The following is a 9,786-nucleotide window of genomic DNA, read 5'->3' as shown; positions in this document are numbered from 1 at the left end:
CTGATTACCCCCAAGCACTCTATACATAGCAATCCCTGCCAATGGCAACTACAGTGTCAGAGGTACAAGAAGGGGATGGGGAGCAGCTTGTTACTGATTACCCCCAAGCACTCTATACATAGCAATCCCTGCCAATGGAAACTACAGTGTCAGAGGTACAAGAAGGGGATGGGGAGCAGCTTGTTACTGATTACCCCCAAGCACTCTATACATAGCAATCCCTGCCAATGGCAACTACAGTGTCAGAGGTACAAGAAGGGGATGGGGAGCAGCTTGTTACTGATTACCCCCAAGCACTCTATACATAGCAATCCCTGCCAATGGCGACTACAGTGTCAGAGGAGCAAGAAGGGGATGGGGAACAGTTTGTTAATGATTACCAGTATTCAAAGCATCTATAGAAGTGATTATTATGAGCACAGGACCAATAAAGAGCTAATACTGCAGTTTAGGGAGGGCCCTTCGGGGCCCCTCTGGCCCAAGGGCCCCGCCCCCGATGCGGTCGCAACCTCTGCAACACCTATTGCTACGCCCCTGCCCTCCCTTCCTCATATTGCTGGGAGTCTGGGACAGAATCCGCCAGACTGTTGGAGAAGATAAGAAACAAAAACAAAACACAGGCTGCTACTGATGATGTCACAGGGGAGGTGATCTCAGCTTGTGTGAGATTTCACATAGACGACGCCCCTGTGAGGGAGGGTAGCTGATGACAAACACACCTATGATCTAAAACCTCCGACTAAGCTCAGAAGTAACGGCTGCCACCTGTATAACCCTAGTTATGAAGAGAGAAGGGTGAAAAGCATGCACTGAAATGCTCATAGGCTTGAGGAAGTGTTTATTTTTTTTGTATGTGTCAGAATGGTGCAACTAAGTTATTTGAATTACAAAAAATGTTTGGTTTGGGTCCACTTTAACTGTATGCTACTGAGTGGGAAGGAGGAGGGGGGGGGGGGGCAATGCCCCAGTGTAGTTCCACCACTGATGGTTGTATTCTCTGGATGTAGAGCTAATGTGACAAAATTTGCCATGCCCAGAAACTATTCCCCCTCCCCCCAGATTTGGTCTCTTTATCCCTCCCTTTCCCTTACGAGCCACTAAATTTTTGGTAACGAGGAGGAGTAAAAGGTGTGTATTGAGTGGGTGTGGGGAGCACTCTGCACCAATCTGGTCTTTATTGTATCATTATAGTTACACTTTTTTTATACGGTCCAGCAAAGTTGAATTTTGTTTACATGGCGCTGAGCCGTCACCAATACTCTATTTGTACAACAGAGGAGGGCATCAGTAGATCATTGAAGGGGTGAAGCAGACAATTTGATGTGTTTTTATATGAGATCAGAGACAGGATATGAGGCATGGAATGATTTGTGGCTCGTTTATCTGTTTCTTTATTCTAACGAGGACCCGATCTGCTGCAGCGACTTTAATTACTGTAAAAGGTATCATTTGCCTGTAGCCCTGAATATCGCAAGTCTAGAATCTAGGGCACCCAGACCGTGTTCAAAAACTAATTTGGCCGGCGTGGCGGTAACCTCGCCTCCTGCGAGAGATCGTTTTACCACTTTCATCTGCAGGAAAAGCCATTTAATCAATTTTCCAATCATGTCTCCTTTAGTACATGTGAATTTATTTGTAGAGAGGGGGGGGGGGGGAAAGGCAAACATGAAATTTAAACCTTTCCAGAATGATGTTTCCATAAACAAAACAAGAGGAGACGCAGCAATTTGGTGTTCTGTGCCGCCCACACGTTTGTTCTCTCCATCATGTAAGAACAAACCTGCGAGCGAGGATTTATGAGTATAGACATCTGAGCTACAACGCTGGTAAATCATATCTGTGAGTCCGTTACACATACTTCCACCTTAGCAACAACAGCGGTGATAACGGCGCTGTGATGTGGCGGCAAGGACACATCGGAATAACAACTTAGCTATTTTCAAGAAAATTAAAGTAGACTTGCACTGCAATGGAGAATGCTAAAAAATATCTCTTTTTTTAAAGAACTATGAAATTTGACATTCCACTCCCACACTGCCAATTTACGAGGGTAACTTAACCGCCCTGGCGATATTGATGTATATACACGTCAATACAAAATATGCTGTGAACAGTATTGACGTGTATACACGTCAGTACTCTCCTGCAAGTATACTAGACCCGTGCTTGACACATTTTGGCAAGTTACAGGAAAAAAAAGGTTATGAAAATGAATTACGGTAGATCACGTTTTGCCCAGAAATCCTGGGGAAATTGAACACCAGGGAGGTTAAAGGACAACTGAAATGAGAGGGATATGGAGGCTGCCATATTTATTGCCTTTTAAACAATACCAGTTCCCTGGCTGTCCTTCTGATCCTCTGCCTCTAATACTTTTAGCCATAGCCACCGAACAAGCATGCAGATCAGGTGTTTGTGACATTATTGTCAGATCTGACAATATTAGCTGCATGCGTTTCTGGTTTGATTTAGACACTACTGCAGCCAAATAGATCAGCAGGACAGCAAGGACCAACCACTACGCCACCGTGCTGCTCAACCACTACGCCACCGTGCTGCCCAACCAATGCGCCACCGTGCTGCCCAACCACTACCCCACCATGCTGCCCAACCACTACGCCACCGTGCTGCCCAACCACTACCCCACCATGCTGCCCAACCACTACGCCACCGTGCTGCCCAACCACTACGCCACCGTGCTGCACAACCACTACGCCACCGTGCTGCCCAACCACTACGCCACCGTGCTGCCCAACCACTACGCCACCGTGCTGCCCAACCACTACTCCACCGTGCTGCCCAACCACTACTCCACCGTGCGCTGCCCAACCACTACGGCACCGTGCTGCCCAACCACTACGCCACAGTGCGCTGCCCAACCACTACGGCACCGTGCTGCCCAACCACTACGCCACCGTGCGAGGCCCAATCACTACAACACCGTGCTGCCCAACCACTGTGCCAGCGTGCTGCCCAACCACTACGCCACCGTGCTGCCCAACCACTACGCCACCGTGCTGCCCAACCACTACCCCACCGTGCTGCCCAACCACTACGCCACCGTGCTGCCCAACCACTACGCCACCGTGCTGCACAACCACTATGCCACCGTGCGCTGCCCAACCACTACGGCACCGTGCGCTGCCCAACCACTACGGCACCGTGCTGCCCAACCACTGCGCCACCGTGCTGCCCAACCACTACGCCACCGTGCGCTGCCCAACCACTACGCCACCATGCGCTGCCCAAACACTACGGCACCGTGCTGCCCAACCACTACGCCACCGTGCGCTGCCCAATCACTACACCACTGTGCTGCCCAACCACTGTGCCAGCGTGCTGCCCAACCACTACGCCACCGTGCTGCCCAACCAATGCGCCACCGTGCTGCCCAACCACTACCCCACCGTGCTGCCCAACCACTACGCCACCGTGCTGCCCAACCACTACGCCACCGTGCTGCACAACCACTATGCCACCGTGCGCTGCCCAACCACTACGGCACCGTGCTGCCCAACCACTACGCCACCGTGCGCTGCCCAACCACTACGGCACCGTGCTGCCCAACCACTACGCCACCGTGCGCCGCCCAACCACTACAGCACCGTGCTGCCCAACCACTACGCCACCGTGCGCTGCCCAATCACTACACCACCGTGCTGCCCAACCACTGTGCCAGCGTGCTGCCCAACCACTACGCCACCGTGCTGCCCAACCACTACGCCACCGTGCTGCCCAACCACTACGCCACCGTGCTGCCCAACCACTACCCCACCGTGCTGCCCAACCACTACGCCACCGTGCTGCCCAACCACTACGCCACCGTGCTGCACAACCACTATGCCACCGTGCGCTGCCCAACCACTACGGCACCGTGCTGCCCAACCACTACGCCACCGTGCGCTGCCCAACCACTACGGCACCGTGCTGCCCAACCACTACGCCACCGTGCGCTGCCCAACCACTACGCCACCGTGCGCTGCCCAAACACTACGGCACCGTGCTGCCCAACCACTATGCCACCGTGCGCTGCCCAATCACTACACCACCGTGCTGCCCAACCACTGTGCCAGCGTGCTGCCCAACCACTACGCCACCGTGCTGCCCAACCACTACGCCACCGTGCTGCCCAACCACTACGCCACCGTACTGTCCAACCACTGCGCCACCGTGCTGCCCAACCACTACGCAACCGTGCTGCCCAACCACTGCGCCACCGTGCTGTCCAACCACTGCGCCACCATGCTGCCCAACCACTACGCCACCGTGCTGCCCAACCACTACGCCACCGTGCTGCCCAACCACTACACCACCGTGCTGCCCAACCACTACGCCACCGTACTGCCCAACCACTACACCACCGTGCTGCCCAACCACTACGCCACCGTGCTCCCCAACCACTACGCCACCGTGCTGCCCAACCACTACGCCACCGTGCTGCCCAACCACTACACCACCGTGCTGCCCAACCACTACTCCACCGTGCTGCCCAACCACTACACCACTGTGCTGCCCAACCACTACGCCGCCGTGCTGCCCAACCACTACACCACTGTGCTCCCCAACCACTACACCACCGTGCTGCCCAACCACTACGCCACCGTGCTGCCCAACCACTACTCCACCGTGCTGCCCAACCACTGTGCCAGCGTGCTGCCCAACCACTACGCCACCGTGCTGCCCAACCACTACGCCACCATGCTGCCCAACCACTACGCCACCGTGCTGCCCAACCACTACGCCACCGTGCTGCCCAACCACTACACCACCGTGCTGCCCAACCACTACGCCACCGTACTGCCCAACCACTACACCACCGTGCTGCCCAACCACTACGCCACCGTGCTCCCCAACCACTACGCCACCGTGCTGCCCAACCACTACACCACCGTGCTGCCCAACCACTACACCACCGTGCTGCCCAGCCACTACTCCACCGTGCTGCCCAACCACTACGCCACCGTGCTGCCCAACCACTACGCCGCCGTGCTGCCCAACCACTACGCAACTGTGCTCCCCAACCACTACACCACCGTGCTGCCCAACCACTACTCCACCGTGCTGCCCAACCACTACTCCACCGTGCTGCCCAACCACTACTCCACCGTGCTGCCCAACCACTACACCACTGTGCTGCCCAACCACTACGCCGCCGTGCTGCCCAACCACTACACAACTGTGCTCCCCAACCACTACGCCACCGTGCTGCCCAACCACTATGCCACTGTGCTGCCCATGATAATAAAAAAGAAGGTGTTAGACCCTCATCCCTTTTTTTCCCCTCAGATATGCTCTATTCATCCTGTGAAATGGAGAGGGGGACAGAGGTGGACAGAGTTTATGAAACTTCACTTCATTATTAGTTGAATAGCTCACATGAAGGAGTTGCAGCACATGATTGTCTGCATAGCAGAAAGATATCTTGATGACTCTCTGTAATTCAGATAAAAAAATATCGATCTTACGGCTTCACTTCAGCTATCTGACGGCACGCTACAGAAACGCTCGCAGCAACTGGCAGCATTTAACTTGTTTGTTCTCGGAGGGAACACCGCCGGCAACCTTTCAGACATTATCGAACGGCTAACCCCTCTCACCGAGCGCGTCTCGCTAAAGACCGTGCGAGTGCCACGGAGACAAGCACTTAATGAGCTACAAGTGGTAACCTTTCGTGGAAATGCCACTTGTCTGTTATCAGAGCTCCTTTCATCTGGCTCGGGCATCTCCCCACCTTGCCGCCAACAAAGACTTCAAACATTCTCACCATCCCGCGCTGAATCCCCCAGTGCCAGGAAACCAGTCCCCGCCTTTCATGTGATTTTCTGACGGGTTGAAAATAACAATAAACCGAAATGTAAAACATCATTTGAGGGTATTTTACAAAACATTTCCATTTGCTTTACTGATGAAGAACAAAGTTGTATCCTAGACTGCACTTAACAGCCTGTTAATGTTATTTTCATGGATGGGTGGATGGTATAAGTGTCATTTTAGTTGAGCTATTTTAACTGTCATACATGGATGTGAGTCCATAAATAGGCATTATGTGCAGTGGGGGGGTATAAGAATTAAAGAGGCCCTGTAGTGACGCACACATGAACTAAAGGCACCAAGAAAAAAGGGCGCAAGAGCATGCCGTAAGTAGAATATCGCTACTAGGGACTAGATTGTGAGCCCCTCTGAAGGGACAAGACAATATACTCTGTACAGCGCTGCGTAATATGTCGGCGCTATATAAATTCTTAAAGGACACCCGAAGCGAAAATAAACTAATGAAATAAATGATTGTATCTATCTTCCTTCTTCTAAAAATGACTTGTATGTTTAAATCTACTTTTTACATTTTAACTGTTTCATCGTTTTTGCTCAATGACACATTCATTGAAGTATGCCAGAGCTAAAATCTATGAACTATTGACCCTTTTTATCTCTTTCCTGCTGTCAGAAGCCATTTTCTGCTAGGAAAGAGTTTTATAGTTGGAATTTCTTATCAGTGAGGGCCACACTATAGTCACTTCCTGTCTGAGTCAGGCCTGAGTCAGCCACTTACATACCTGATATTTAACTCTATCAGGAAGAGAAAGAAAAAAAGGAACACAGCATAGGTATTAGTGTGCTAGGCACTGTACATACACATGTCTATCTCATCATGTCACATGTCACTTTGGGTATCCTTTAAATAAATAGTATTAGTGATATTCTATTGCTGGATTGCGATAGTAAAATATCATTAAGTTTTACGTATATTTTTCTAGGAGTAAACCTTACCCTACTCTCACACATAACCCTCCCTCTACTGATTCCTAACCCTAAGACTACCCTAAACTCTAAGATCCTCCCTGATGGTGCCCAAACCTATGGTCCCCTCAGGTACCTAACCCCATCCCCTCTGTGGCGCCTAACTCTTTTCTTTGCAACAAATTTTCCATTAAGCCCACTAAAATACAAGTACACTAACACTTTTATCATAAAACTTCATTTAATTTGAAAAAAAAATCCCGTAGAAAGACTGCAACGATTGCAAGGTTTGCGGGTAAGGAGAGCTGTTTATTGCTTTGGTAGTCAGGTGAGATTAGGAATTAGTCATCTGAGTGAATCTGTACAAGGTTAGATACAGATGCGGTCTGTGGTCCTTTCTCTGGGAAAAATATAATTATTGCTTTGCAGCTCCAACAAAACATAATAATGGTGATTTATGTCTTGTTTGTGGATACCTTTACTGCTATCTGGTAATTGTATTTCTGTATTGATTAAGTCTCTGTAAACCCAAAATGAAAAAAACATACTCTCACATTTCCTCATCTGTGTGGCTGCCATGCTGTGCACAAAGCCACCGTCTCCTATTTTATACCTGGATTTAATAAAAATCCAATTATATACTATATAAAATCTACATAAAAATACATTTCTGAACTCACAGTTTGTGCAATATTAACCAGTTCATCACTAAGCTCATGTGCAACTCACATTTTCTCCTGAGTTTTATCCCAAGTGATCCTTACACAACTTTTCATAAAATGCCTTTCAAGCCACCAGCAAGCTAGAAAATACTCAAAATAAATTTGATAGTACTTTTTTCGCCTACTTTTTGGTACTTTTTGAATTGTAAAATGCTGAAATTTTAGTTTATGCAATTATATATAGAAAATGTACATAAAAATACATTTCTGACTCACCTATAAATTAGGGCTGGGGCCCACTTGAGTGGTTTTGGCAGCAAATCCCAAAAACACTTTGCCAATGAAAGTGAGTAGTAGGGGATCCACTAGCTCGATTGCAATTTTGGGTGATCGCAATTGCAGGACATGTAGCATTTTAACCGTGTTTGCGCTGAATGCTAAGTACATAAGCGCCTGCAAAACTGCTTCTCAAATCTATTTCGCAGCGATGTGAGGGGGCGATTGTGCTTTAAATAAACTTTTTAATAATTACCAGGTGTCCACATTTACTGCTTCCGTTCATAACCACAAGGGGGGGGGGAGGCACCCAATGGGTAACGAAACTGTTAAAAACAGCTAAAATAGCACAAATGAGGTGGCTTACCACAAAAGATGACAAATTCGTATAACAGAAAATATACTTTTAACCTTTTGCCGACCGCTCCACGGCAATTGGCGGGAACGTGGCGGCAGCCCCAGGACCGCTCCGTGCCAATTGGCGTGAACAGCCTTCTATGGGGCTAGCAGGAGATCGCGCACGCCAATGCTTGGCAGCCAGTCTCCCAGCAGCGATCGCCGCTCGGAGACTGTTAGACGGCAAAACCGCCGTCTAATTAGGCTGTAGAGCGCTGTGATCTAAGGCAGAGTTGTACTGGGGACAGCTGCATGACACTACTGTCCCCTGGGGGACACAGAATCGATCACTGTGAGGGAGGGAGGGAGGGACCTGGGGGGGGAAAAAAACCAGTAAATTTATTTAAGGGCCCGTTCAGACTGCATGCGTTTCCAGCTGCGTTTTGGAAACGCGTGCAGAAGGCAGACACGCACGACATCAGACATTGCATAGAGTGCACTGTCTGGTGTTCACACTGCATGCGTTCCGGACCTGTGCGGTCCGGGAACGCATGCTGCACGCAGATTTTACAAAAACGCACGGCTGTCCCATTCACTTTTCAGTGATGGGATCAGCCACGCAACGCACACAAACGCGGATGGCCATGCGTTCGTACGCGTTGTGGTCCGCACGCGTTCCGCACGTATGGCCATCCGCATTTGTGATCTGAACGGGCCCTAAAAATAAATACGAAAAATATTTATAAAAAAAATAAACAAACAGCTGGGGAGCAATCAGACCCCACCAACAGAAAGCTCTTTTGGTAGGGAGAAAAGGGGGGGAGGGGATCACTTGTGTGCTGTGTTGAGCGGCCCTGCAGCGAGCCCTTAACGTGCCCACACACGCACTACAAAAGGAAGCGACGGGTCCACAGGACCCTCCCGCTGGGCGCTCTGTAGCTGACAGTATGCGCGTGTGTACACGCGGTCGGTGGACTGGTAAGGCTGTTACCAGTCCGCCGACAGCGCGTACACACGCGCATACTGTCAGCTAAAGACCACCCAGCGGGAGGGTCCGGCGGACCCGTCGCTTCCTTTTGTAGTGCGTGTGTACGCACCTTTAAAGCTGCAGTTGCCCATTTGAAGAATAATGGCCTGGTCTTTAGAGGGGGGTTAACACCGCGGTCCTCAAGTGGTTAATAAGCACATTTAACCACTTCAGCCCAACCGGGCGGGCGATTATGGGGACAAGAGATGTATCTACGCCCCGGGACATTAGATGAAGTGTTTAGATATACTGCCTTGGTGGGATAACTAGTTAAAAAGGCACTGTAGTGGCAAATAGTAGAATGCAATACATTATTCAGGATACACATTTTTATGGTAATTTTCCTAGTTTTAGCAACAGAAACACTTCCTATCTCTATATATTACTGTATATTGGTTTGTAGCCCCGCCCTTCCAGTGATGCTTAGCTTAGGCTATTTAGCTATGTGGAATTATTTCCATCGGCTTCAAAATTTTCTGAAAAATCCACAGAGCTGCACCTGACAGGACTAAAGATCTTGCCACCTATTATAAATTTAGGAATGTAAATCAGGGTGAGGAAAGATTTTACAATGGGCAAACATGAAATAAATAATCTGTCAATTAAAATTGTAGAGTTTTACCAGTTTAATTCATTAGACTATTTTCTGTGCAGTTTCTTTAAAAAAAAATCATAATCAAAAGAATCACAAGCCCCCAGGCCAATTCTTCCTCCCACTGCCAGACTCCTCCCCTTCCTTACCAGCCT

Source organism: Hyperolius riggenbachi, chromosome 4, assembly GCF_040937935.1.
Source record: "Hyperolius riggenbachi isolate aHypRig1 chromosome 4, aHypRig1.pri, whole genome shotgun sequence".
In the NCBI taxonomy this organism is placed as follows: domain Eukaryota; kingdom Metazoa; phylum Chordata; class Amphibia; order Anura; family Hyperoliidae; genus Hyperolius; species Hyperolius riggenbachi.
Note: the sequence above shows the minus strand (reverse complement) of the source record.